The 13,194-nt window shown below is 47.8% G+C and overlaps 1 protein-coding gene across 2 annotated transcripts in view; it reads left to right on the top strand.

The window, feature by feature from the left end:
- The window catches only part of Eip78C (Ecdysone-induced protein 78C), a 159,754-nt gene that overhangs the window by 63,837 nt on the left and 82,723 nt on the right, over positions 1-13,194 (top strand). The gene's annotated exons all lie outside the window — the stretch shown is intronic.

Genomic DNA, 13,194 nt, shown 5'->3' with positions numbered 1-13,194 from the left:
TCTTCCTCTTGATTTCGACTAGGATGTCATTAACCCGTGTTTGTTCCCTCGCCCACTCTGGCCGCTTCCGGTCTCTTAACGTTACACCTATCATTCTTCTTTCCGTGGCTCACTGCGTTGTCCTTAACTTGAGCTGAACCCTTTTCGTTAGCCTCCACGTTTTCCTGCCCCGTAGGTGAGTACCGGTAAGATACAGCTGTTGTACACTCTTCTCTTGAAAGAAATCGGTAAACTGTCATTCATGATCTGAGAGAACCTGACATATGCGCTCCACCCCATTCTTATCCTTGTAGTCATTTCCCTCTCATGATCCGGATCAGCTGTGACTACCTGCCCTAAATAGACGTATTCCTTTACCACCTCCAGGCGCTCACTGCCAATTGTGATGTGCAGTTCCCTTGCTAGACTGTTCAACATTACTTTGGTTTTCTGCATGTTAATTTTTAGACCCACCGTTCTGCTCTTCCCGTCTAAACCATTGATCATGCTTTGCAGTTCATCTCCCATTGGCTATAGATGCAGCCAATGGGAGGAGGGCGTCGCCCCACCTAGGGCACGTGGCCTTGTGCCGTCATCACAATCTGCCCACCGGATGTGAGCAGACTGACCACCGCGGCAGGTGGCAGTTAAATGAACGACTGGTCGCGAGAGATATGGCTCGGGAAGATCAGCCTGCGTCGCAACAAGCTCCACCCGCGGGCCAAAATATTCCCGGCGCACAAAAGAGACTAAGATAGACAGAGAACACACCACCTTCATCTTTTTTGTGGTATCGTTCGGTATGTGTAGCCAACTATGTACCCACCACTGAGCCATCGCAGGGCGCAACGCCTAACCGCTGCAGCACTTCGCCAGGAGTGGTATACAAGGACTCTTATGTGCATAATTTTGCATGTATGCCCATTAAAGCTATGGCGTCACAGTCGGAGCTTAGGGCCGCTGCACGATCGTTTCTGAGCCGCATGCGGACGCATTCTTGCGACCGTGCGCACGGGTCGAACAATGGGGCGCTTCCGCCCGGGCGTGCCAAGTTAGTCAACTTCAACTTTGGGGCGCACCACCGGATGGTCGCATCACAGCTGTTGGCTGCTCTCCCGCCAATAGCTGTCATGCGACCATCCCCGTGATTTTTTTGCTTGCACGTCTACGCCTTACTCAAACGCTGAGTGTCAATTAGCTACATGTATATGTCTGCTAGAAATTTGGTTCATAAAACCAGACGCGCGATTACGAGGTCAGAGGTCTTACCAGGAAGAGAAATTAACCAAGAGATGTTTATGTTATTTGGAGAGCAGTACAACCTTTTCTTTTTTAGCACATCGTACAATACAAGACGGATCGAGGGATGATTTAGAGCGAGGTGGTTAAGGTGCTGCTTTATTTCCATAGTAAGACTACAGTGGTTTGCTTTGCCCAGCACATTGCAGCACCGCTTTCCTATACTGAAGTTCCAGCGAAAATAGAAATTAGAAGATACGACTGTACTGAACTACTCACAGCGTGAATGAAATAATTCCACACCCACGTCGCCAACAGGCTTTGATTTGACAGTGGAACTTCGTAGAAGCACTTTTTCCGCCGCAGCCAGTTCTTTGAAACCTCACTGGGCTGAAATCTGACTTCGTTCCGGCAAAGAAGGCCTAAAACTTGCGAATTCAACAGCCTTACTAGTTATAATTTCTACGTGTTTACTCTGCACTCTGATCATCCGACAGGCTCGGGGCTGATAATGATAATGTTGACTGCGGCACCATGGTTCCCATTGGCCTGGCAGCCACCCGCACGGCCCGGCCCTTGCTATCGCACCATACATGGTGTTTCACTGAATACTTTACACAATAAAAAAAAGAGGTTTTGAGTTAGAAGAGCGCTTTTTTAGCGGTTTAGTACATAACGACGACGGAGAAGGTGTGCTGCACCCGCGTTCACCTCCTGTACCTCCAGAGTGCAGGAACTACGTCTTCCCCGGGATCTTCACCCTGAGGAGCAGCGCTTTAAAATGGGAGTTCATAACGGGCGGCACAGGCAAAAGCGTTAGCCCGGAGTACGGTTTGGCCCACCACCCTCCCTCACCGTCACCTCAGCATGTCTTCCCCCCCACGCCCTCACCTCACCGAGGGAAATCCTCATGAGGTGAGGGTGAGGATGCCCTCGTGAGGATGCCCATCTGTGGCACACCCGGTTCTACCATGCAAGTACTTAGGCATTACCTTGTGCAGCGACTTGTCCTGGAGCACACACGTTACGAACATCATTTCATCCGCTAATAAAACACTTGGATTTTTAAGACGCCATCTCCGCCAAGCCCCTACACATGTGAAGTTATTAGCGTACAAATCCCCTGTCAGGCAGAAATTAGAATATGCCTCACCCATTTGGAACCCGCTCCAGGCTTACCTCATGAATGCACTCGAATCAGTCCAAAACAGAGCAGCCAGATTCATCCATTCATCGTATTCTTACGACATCAGTGTGTCAGCGTTGAAAGCAAAATCCGACTTATTGCCCTTATCACTTCGTCGCCGCATTGCCAGCCTCTGCTTGTTCCGTAGATTTCACTATAAGGCCGCGCACCTTAACTCCCTCCAGCCCATCGCGGTCGTCATCCTTTTTCCCCGACCTCGTGCCTTTGCCGCTGCATCGTTTTTTTTTTTCCCGTATACTGCAGCAGACTGGAACGATTGGTGTCGAAGAGTTATTAAGCAGCGCTTTCTAGGTAGGCTGCACCTGCTTGTTTGAGACATCCTCGAAGCCTTTAGAAGCATATGTCATCTGCTGCGTTCATATACCTACGACTGCCTGCAGCGAACATTATTTGCCTGCTGGATGAAGGCGATGGTGGGACCATGAGAATGTTGTATTTGCTACAAAAGTAGAATGCTTCCTAGATTTCCATAGCCTTCCTTGCATTTTCTGCATTCCTAAACTTATCTGCTTGAATGTAGATGCTTGTTAGCGCCTTATCCACTATGCGCAGCTATAGGTTTCTTGCGACACTGACGTCGTATGGTCGCGACAGGGTCATTTTTGTGCATACTACCAAACCACGTTAACATTTTTCAAAATGTGCTTTGCGCTATAGCACTGTGAACTTAGCTCTGCACTGCTGACGTTGAGCCATTTCTGAAAGTCCTGCTGTGCCGGCGCCTGAGACCACATTTAATTTGAACCCATTTTCTTACTGCTCCGATTCCTGCCCGACGTGCTTCGAACCTTTTTTCTTCTTGCCACGTGCTTTGTTTAAAAAGTGTTGCAGGTAGACATATGTGAGGTTATAACAAAGAGGTTATGCTGCAAGCCAGCGGCTTAATTCAACTTGTGCAGTGCACAATGTGCGCCAGGAAATGAGTCGCCGGGCCTCTCAGCGCCAATCATTTTGACACCAGAAACGGGAGTGCTTTGTCAGTCACAAAGCGTGGGCGGAGAGAGTCGGCCTCCCTGGCACTTCACGGCTTAAAGCTACACGTGGTGTGGCGGCATTTCCAGGGTGCTACATGATTCATTTTATGTTTCATTTCACTACTAACAGTCCTTGCACTCTGTAACAGTATCTGGTTACCACAGTTGAGATATATGCGGGTCTCAATCGGCTTTGTGGATTTAAACCCTGCCCATTGTCCGAACAGCAAATTTCCATGTTAACAAGGCGTGCATGCTTCGAAAAAGTGTCGTCCCCGGTAAAACTCCATAATTCAAGTCGTCATATCACAGGGTGGATATTAACGAGGCATGGCTACATACAGCAAAATGTGGTAACTTTTTAGCTCTGATAATGTCTCGAGCACCAAATCATTGCTCCATTACTGTGACTAGCATGGGTTCCTAACCGTGAAAAACACTATGTACTCTCACTCTGCTAGATTGTTGGGACTCATTATATTGTTCCTTCCAAATCGGAACGCCTTTTAAAAAGCATTCCTGCGATAGCCAACTTGTCATCATGAAATACACTTGTACCTTGCTCTCTTTGAGAAAGCACGCGATACAATTCCTTGTAGAATAACGCCTTGCATCCTACACTTGCGAGTTGGATTTTAGTGATTCTAGCCGCGGCTGTCAGCAGCTGGCCAATGCTAAGTTTTACTCATCCTACCTTTCTTTTCTTGGAATCTCAGGCAACCACAAAAGTGTTGTACTTGGGCCTTCCCCTTTTCTTACATTCCTTAATGACCTTCTTCTCAGTGTTTCACATAACTAGTCTTCATTGATTGCTAAGTGGTCTGCCATCCCACTGTCAATACCCACATTCCAACCCTCCAGAACGACCGTCTGCGTGCTCGACAATGGCCTATTTGCCAAAGTTAATTGAACTGCACTAGCAGTTTTTACCGCCATCCGTACCCGTCTCCATTACGAGCCGATATGTGCCCGTATTTCCTCTCTGCTCGTATCCTATCCTGTGCCAGGCGCAGCAACGCAGGAACTTCCCTTATGCAATGTGGTTAAAATGCTAGGTGCGTATGTTTACGCATGCGACTTGTGTGTGCGTTTGTCGTTTGATCCTTATCCTCAACTGAAATGACCTTAGCCAGGTATGCTATGGGGCGAGCATTTACAGCGTTTATAAAAGAGTGCCACCTTCTCCTCTATTTCACTTTTGTGTGAAATTCAGAACTGCTGCAGCTACAGCTGATTTTGCATATTCGAAATTAATAGAAATGTCAATTTTCTCGTGTATTTGAATTCGTATTCGACAGCAGTGTGCTAAGATATAGAATTTTTGATGCATGCGTAATTCAGGCACATACTTCTTATATTGATGAATATATAGATAAGTCATTTGCAATAACAGAACCGCAGCGGTCGCCTAGTGGTTGAGCATCCGCCTCGCGTGCGGGAGCTGCGGGGTTGGATCCCGTGCCGCCGGGTATACCCACCGGCGATACAATGGGTACACCTGGAGGCTCCGGCCGGTCAACGGTTTTTCGAGGGCCACCTGAAGGTCGCAATATTAGGACGCGAGACCACGGCTCTGACTCAACTATACGGATCATGCGACCGGCCGAGGACTGCTGGGCTGCATCTGTTGGACACTAAAGTTACTCCATCCCGAGGTGGGAAAATGTCCACGACATTCCTGCTGCCAATTTGGCGTCGGAAAGCGGTAAAACGTGGTCCCCGGCTAATTCTGATGAGTGCCGCTACAGTCAGCAACAGAGCAGTTTGCGTTGCTCGTTCCAGGGTCCATAGGTGCGCGCAAGAAGCTCCACGACGAGTGGATGAGCATTGCGGAGCTGTATTTGTTATTTCATTTACGCCATAAGGGTCAGTGCGGTCATGCCCTTAATTTTGAGGGGTAGAAACTCGGCCGAGCCGCTAACGCTGATCCATGGTGTGTGAGTGTAGCGCAAAACGGGACAAGGGGCAAAGAAGGAAAGACAACACAGGCGCCTGTGTTGTCTTTCTTTCTTTGTGCCGTGTCCCCTTAGTTTTGGTGCATCTTGCACGAGAACTGCGTCGCACGGAAGTCTGCATGCTGGCGTTGTCTCCCGTGCACGGGGGGTCCACATGGCGTGACACCTCCGCGATGTCACTCGTGATCGGCTCCGCTGTTGCGTGGGTCAGTCAGTCATGCACACCCGAGACCTGCCTCGAACCGGACGCCCTGTGGTCGTAAAGCTTCTGCCCGCCGCAAGCGATTTAAGTACGCGGAAAGGTCTGCCCCGGTCGCTTCACTTTTCGGCCATCTGCGGCAGCCATTTTGGGCTGGTTCACACGTCCATAAACGAGGGCCAAGATGGTCGTCCCATAAGCTACGGGGCCCGCGGCTCTGCCCTGTCCCCGCTGGACGCCCCTTTGCCTCGTCGGCACCCGCGTCTTTTGTGCGCGAATCGAAAGCAGCGTATGCACTCCGGGTACTCACGGCGACCGCGCTGTCGGAACTGCAGGACGTTTCCGAGGGACGGCGGTCCCCGCTCCGGACGGAGAGCCCGGACGATGCTGATCGCACATTTACGACGTGCTTCGCGGGTGGCTCGAATCACGCGTCTTTATACGGGCGTCGCGGACGCATATGTCGTGCCTATGCCCATGTCGTCGTCACTGCGTTCCTGCTTACGCGGCCGTAGCGCGAGAATAATAATATGAAAATAAAACGAGCCGCGAAAAGTGCATTCACGAAGGCAAACAGCCGGATGTTTGTCGAACGCTTTCAGTGAGACGGCGAGTTTGTCCGCAGGACAGCAGCGGAGTCGCTGATGCCGTGCGCAGCTTCTTTTGCTGGCCTCGTTCTCTGTTGCGCCTGTTGCTTGTCACGTTCGGTGATGACACCCTCCGTTGCGTCTCTCACGCGAGTGCCGACGCCGGTTTGAACCAAGACGACCAGCTGACGTTCTTTACAAGAGGAGTCATCGTGCATTCGTCGTCCACTTTACGCTCACCGAGCCCCATGCGGCATCGAAGGCAACGACGACCACGATGCAGCGGAAGCATTGTTCCCTTTTCTGGATGCGACGATGCAGACTCATGGCTGCTGAATCCAGGCGCTCTCTGTGGTGTGCCAATACTGACTCCATTTGCGACTTGCGCAATGCCACGCAGTTTAGACAGGCGATTGCCTGCACTGACAGTTTGCACCGACGTCATAGCGGCCGAAAAGTCCAGAAAGCCACACTGCGGTGGAGGCTAGCAGATGGCGCACGTGACCTCACGTGAAAGCTATCCACTTTCTTCATAAAACAGGTGCATCCAACGACATGTGGTGTGTGAGAAGATCCTCAAGGCATGGTTTTCTGCTGCCATTACGACAAGCGCCGGCGGCGTGTGTGCCAGATGGTACAGAAAACACCGGCGATGGCATAAATAGGGAGACGTCATCAAGCGGCCGTATCACGCACACGACACCCCAAACACCACAGGCTATCCTGTGCGTGTCGTTCGTCTACTTATTCTTGCTGCTGTCGCCGCGGTTGCTGAGTGGTTATGGCGCTCGGCTGCTGGGCCGAAAGACGCAGGTTCGATCCCGGCTGCGGCGGTCGAATTTCGATGGAGGCGAAATGCTAGGGACCCATGTACTGTGAGGTGTCAGTGCACGTTAAAGAACCCCAGGTGGTCGAAATTTCCGGAGTCCTTCACTACGGCGTCCCTCATAGCCTGAGTCGCTTTGGGACCTTAAACCCCCATTAACCAAACCAAACCATTCTTGCTACTGGCCGACTTCCATGCGGCGCCAATTTTCCCAACTTTGGTACCAACACTGTGGCTCAGCCGTTTGTCGTACAGCGTTCCGGGTGGTGTCATACGATTTCTCGTTGCCCATAGTTTACATGTCCTAGCCGAGTTGGAGGCTACGTCGCGACAGGGATTAGAACCGAGAACATATGCGCCTTTAATTGTATACCTTCCCAGATTCTCGTATCAAAATTATGACGCAACCGTTCATCGTACAACGTTCGGCTGGTGTCATACGCGTGCGCGTAAGTGTATGGTGGCATACATTGCGCACGACTAAGCACTTCACTTCTGCAACGTAGCATGACTCAACACTCCACAGGTAACGTAATGTAAGGTGCATGGGCCACATCCGTTCACCCTCGCACGCAGGTTGCGGGCATGCTCCTGGATGGATGGATGGATGGAAGGTAGGAGCTTCCCCCTTGAAATGGGGCGATGGTGGTTGCCACCATGCTCAGCTTTTTTTGTTGTTTAACTGTGCCATAAGCTGTTCTTAAAACTCGTCATTTTCTTTAAACACGTGTTCCTACGCTTTCCCCCCAAAACCAATTATCATCATTATCATTTTAACCTTATATCACCTGTCTGCTTTTGAGCCACCAATCTTCCGATCGCTTTTTGCCAATTCCCACCGCGGATTTATTTACATGACTATTGATATCTCTAAGCCGAAGGGCCTCAGGAAGAGTGACTGTGCCTGCATCGGCATCGGGATGGATGCCATCACATTTTAGTATGAGGTGTTCTACTGTTTCTACAGATTTACCACACACAGCTCATGTGTCATATTCTTCTTCGTTCAATTTCATTTTGTAGCTGCGCGTTCTAAGACACCCTGGCCTAGCTTCAAAGATTTGGGCACTGCCTCTTGAGTTATCATAAAACACTTCCTTCCTGATCTGCCTTTTCCAGCATCGATATAGTTCTACACTATGCTTATTTTCCATTTAATTTATCTAATTTTTGCCTTCCGCGTTTTTGACCTGTCGTTTAATGCTCTTTTTTACTCCGTCCTCGTGTCTGGCATATTTACTGGTTAGCTTCCTAGTTCTTTTCCGCCACTGTGAGTCAACGCTCTTTCTGTACAGGTATTTAAATACTTTAGCTGCCCACCTGTTATCGTCCAATTTCCTCAGGCGTTCTTCGTATAGTATTTTACTCTGAGCTTCCCGTGCTTCGAACGTTGCCCAGCCCATATCCCTCTGTACTGCCTCGTTTGTGGTTTTCACGTGGGCACCTAGTGCTAATCTTCCAGCAGTTCTCTGATTTACTTCTAATCGCGACTGAACTTCAGCCCTTAAGCATAGAACCGGATTCCCGAAAGTAAGCCCCGGCACCATTATTCCTTTCCAAATACCTCTCAGTACTTCATACCTGTTGTGCCCCCACAATGCCCTATGTTTCATTATCCCGGCATCTCTTCGCCCTTTTGCTATGAGAGACTGTTCGTGCTTTTCCGTGTAATACCTCTCAGTACTTCATACCTGTTGTGCCCCCACAATGCCCAATGTTTCATTATTCCGGCATCTATTCGCCCTTTTGCTATGAGAGACTGTTCGTGCTTTTCCGTGTAATACCTCTCAGTACTTCATACCTGTTGTGCCCCCACAATGCCCAATGTTTCATTATTCCGGCATCTCTTCGCCCTTTTGCTATGAGAGACTGTTCGTGCTTTTCCGTGTAATACCTCTCAGTACTTCATACATGTTGTGCCACCACAATGCTCAATGTTTCATTATTCCGGCATCTCTTCGCCCTTTTGCTATGAGAGACTGTTCGTGCTTTTCCGTGTACATCTGCCGTTCGTTTGCTCCTACCCCGAGCTATTTGTATTCGGCCACTCGTGGTATTTCATGTCCTTGTATTATAAGTACCTGATCAGTTGTATCTTTGAAAATCATCACACCTGACTTAGTTGTGCTAAAACTGAAACCTAGATTGTCTCCTTCATCTCCACATCAATTGACCAGTGCTTGCAAATCTTCCTGGCTATCTGCTAAGAGTACAATATCGTCCGCATACATTAAACCCGGTAGTCGTTGCTCAACAGCCTTTCCGCCTAATCTGTACGACAGATTATAACCTAGATTGCTTCCTTGTAGCCTTCGTTGCATACTTGACATATAAGGCATGAACAGCGGCGGTGATAGAGGACAACCTTGCCTTAAAGGGACTATGCAATAAATTAATTGAGGCTACATAGAGCAGACGAGAGATTGGCATTCGATCACTCGTCACCCCAGTGCAAGAATTTTTTAGCTAGCATCAATAACAACCAAGATAAAGACGATTAAAAATTACGTTCCTCCTCTCCCCCCTCAACTCGTACACGCGGGGCACCAGAAAAAAATAAGCAGGTCTGGGACTGGGCCCCGCCTTTGAACACGCCATCCGCTGACCTTCGGCTTGCAACTTCCGGTTGTTGTACCCAGCGCCCCAGCAGCAGCATCGACAGCGTCTCCGCGGTCTCTTCGCGTTTCTGGATTGCGGCACGCGTCGGATTCTTCTGCTCGTCGTCTGTTGTTGCGGACGAAAAAGGCACTGCTCCGGAACTCCCGACAGAAAGAGGCGGCAGAGGTAAATTGGAACCATATACGCGAAGGCAGTCTCGCGCTTGCCCGAGGGGCTCGGCACGAGCAGACGACTTTCACTGCTACCGGAACTGTGCCCGTGACGTCGTGGCTGCCGTGGCTCCAGCTAATGACAGCGTGTGGGGGGCCTGTCGACGTCATGGAACTAGTGACGTCTATTTTCACGATTTTAGTTGCAAAATTCGTCACTACGAGAACACCAATCGGCCCCCGAATTTTGAAAAACACGGTTTTTAAAAAATTCATAATAAATTGCCGGCTCAGTTCCGAAGACTCATACTTAGTGTGAATGCTCCTTAGCATCGTTTCTAAGCATTGAAAACATTTACAAGCGACTTTTAATTCATTGCATAGTCCCTTTAATCCTTTGTGTACCTCGACAGTTGTCGTACTCCTAATTCCTTCCCATGTTATTTCAACTTTATTTTCTCGATATATTTCCTGTAGAAAACCAATTACCTCATGACCGATACCTTCATCTTTTAACATGTTCCACGGGAGTTCCCTGTTCACGTTGTCGTATGCACCGCTTACGTCCAGGAAGGCTAAATACAGAGGTCTGTTTTCTGCCTTAGCTATTTCCATGCACTGGGTAAGCATGAACAGGCTGTCATCTAAGCGGCTACCTCTTCTGAACCCGTTCTGAAGTTCTCCGAGTATTCTATTACTTTCTACCCATGACTGCATTTCAATTTCACCGCCTGCATCGCCAGCCAGTATGTAACTGATGCTATCGTAATCGGTCGGAAGGATTTTATGTTCGTCTTATCGCCTTTCCCTTTATAAATCAAATTCATTTTACTCTGCCTCCAGCTGTGCGGAATTAGCTTATTTGTTATGACTGCCTCCAGTGCTTTTATCAGTGTTTCTTTGCCTCTTGGGCCAAGTTCATTAACTATCTTGATTGGAATTTCGTCTATGCCTGCGGATGCTAATTTTGGAATATTTGGTTCTGCCTTTTAATAGTTAAGACTGGTTAGTTCTAAGCTGTTTTCTATTGTGCTGTCCTGTGTTGCTCCCTCATTTGGGAAGATCGTCTTTCCTAAATGACTCAGCTATAACTGATGCAATGTACTTCACAGCGTCAGCTCCCTCTAAACATTTTCTCTCGGCATTTTGAATCTGTTCCTGCTTTCTTTGATTCGTTTTACCCAGCCAGCTTATATGGCTCCAAAATTTTCTTGCCCCCCCCCCCCCCCCTTTTAGTTGCATCACGAACGTCAGCCAACCAGCGATCAGAGGACTGCTTTATTTTAGCCTAGAGGAGGACCTGCACTTGCTGTTTCATTTGTCGATAAGATTCCCATTTTTGGCCTATTTCCTCTTCAGATAACTGCGCCCTCTTTGCTTCTATGCGTTCCCGTGATGCCAACCGTCGAACCCTCACCCTTCTAAGTTGTTCGATGGCCTCCCTATAATTTCCTTATTCCACCAACTTCGTGGCTTCCTCTTTCCTCTCCAGCGGATTACTCCTTTTACTTCTTTTGTTTTTGTAACAATCAGTAGTTCTGATTGTTCTCCCACTTTTCCATGGGATGTTTCTCTATTGCTTCCTCTATGCCGGCAGCTATTAGCGCTATTTGTTCGTCTTTAATTTTGCGTACTCTTTTTGACTTCCCTGCATTTCTCTTTTGAGCAGGGCTCCCAACTGCAGACTAATACGCTTATGATCACTTCCCAGGCTGTACTTCCCCTCTTCGTCTATTTCCATTATTGTGACGTTGTTATAGATCCCTTGCGACATTAGGCAGTAGTCAAGGGTCGTTTGCCTGTTACGGGATTCCCACATGATTTTTACCTCACACTTAGTTTCTCTGTTTACAATAACTAGGTTATGTCGCTTACAGAAGTCTATCATCAACTTCCCGTTACAATCTGTGTATCCACCCAGATCGTCGATGTGGCCATTCATGTCACCCAGCAGAATAATATCGGCACCCTTTCCAAACGGCTTTATATCGTCATTGAGGCATTTAACTAGATCCTTGTTTTCTTGCCTGCATTTGTCCCCTGTCCCTAAATAAATTACTCCTTGCCATTTCCTTTTACCGGCAATTGTACCTGAAACACAGAGATGTTCCTTGCAAGCTGACTTTATTATTTGCCAATTTGTTCCTTGATGTATCAGCATACCTACTCACCCTCCCTTCCTCTCCGTTGTTGTCCTGCTGCTTCCTTCCCAGACATAGCCATCAACAAGCGGTGGACCTTCTAGATCCCTGACATGTCGTTGTTGTTGTTTTTGTTAGCCTATCAAAAGATGGCACATACCATCCCTGACATGTGTCTCGCATAGCACGTATACACCGACTTCTTCGTCCTCTAACTGGTGTTCTATTTCTAACCACTTCGCTCTCTTTCTACCGCCTTGCATGTTTATGTACCTGATCCTGGGTTGAAATTTATTTTTTGTAGTTTTCTTCATGGACCTCCTAGTGGCCATTTTATTGGGGTCAGCCGCTATTGTTTCACTTTCTACTTCGCTTCTACCTACCCCTACCCCGGCGCCAGCCGATATATATATATATATATACATATATATATATATATATATATATATATATATATATATATATATATATATATATATATATATATATATATATATATATTTATGAAGGGAGCCAACAGTCACCGAAACCAAGGTGCATAGGGAAACGTTAATTTTATTATTATTTTTTTATTGTGTTATGCTTATCAGGGGGAGAATAATACTTAGATTAATAAATTGCTTAAAGAAAATTACTTATAAAGCAGCAGAAAAAACAACCATGCCGCCGGTGGGATCCGAACCCACGATCTCCGAATATCGCGTCCGGTGCTCTTACCAACTGAGCTACGGCGACGGCTGTCCAATCTGCTGCTCTCGTGGGTATTTATGTTTACTGCGTGTGAGCGAGCCTTGAGAGTGTTCACCAGCGCCACCCTCGACCATAGCGGCGGACGTAGCACGTCCTGTAATACCGCGAGCGTGACGTAGAACGTCATCTAACGGAGAGGGCGGAAACTGTGCGAGAGCCCTCTTATGCTACCTATGGCATCAAGACTGCCAGAACCGAGACCCTCGTTAAGCTATTAGCAGACAGGTTAAAGGAAATGAGGGGCCCGTTTGACAAATTTATGAAGGGAGCCAACAGTCACCGAAACCAAGGTGCATAGGGAAACGTTAATTTTATTATTATTTTTTTATTGTGTTATGCTTATCAGGGGGAGAATAATACTTAGATTAATAAATTGCTTAAAGAAAATTACTTATAAAGCGGCGGCATGGTTGTTTTTTCTGCTGCTTTATAAGTAATTTTCTTTAAGCAATTTATTAATCTAAGTATTATTCTCCCCCTGATAAGCATAACACAATAAAAAAAATAATAATAAAATTAACGTTTCCCTATGCACCTTGGTTTCGGTGACTGTTGGCTCCCTTCATAAA

This window comes from Amblyomma americanum, chromosome 4 (assembly GCF_052857255.1).
Source record: "Amblyomma americanum isolate KBUSLIRL-KWMA chromosome 4, ASM5285725v1, whole genome shotgun sequence".
Lineage (NCBI taxonomy): Eukaryota > Metazoa > Arthropoda > Arachnida > Ixodida > Ixodidae > Amblyomma > Amblyomma americanum.
Note: the sequence above shows the minus strand (reverse complement) of the source record. Positions and strands in the feature narration are given on the sequence as shown.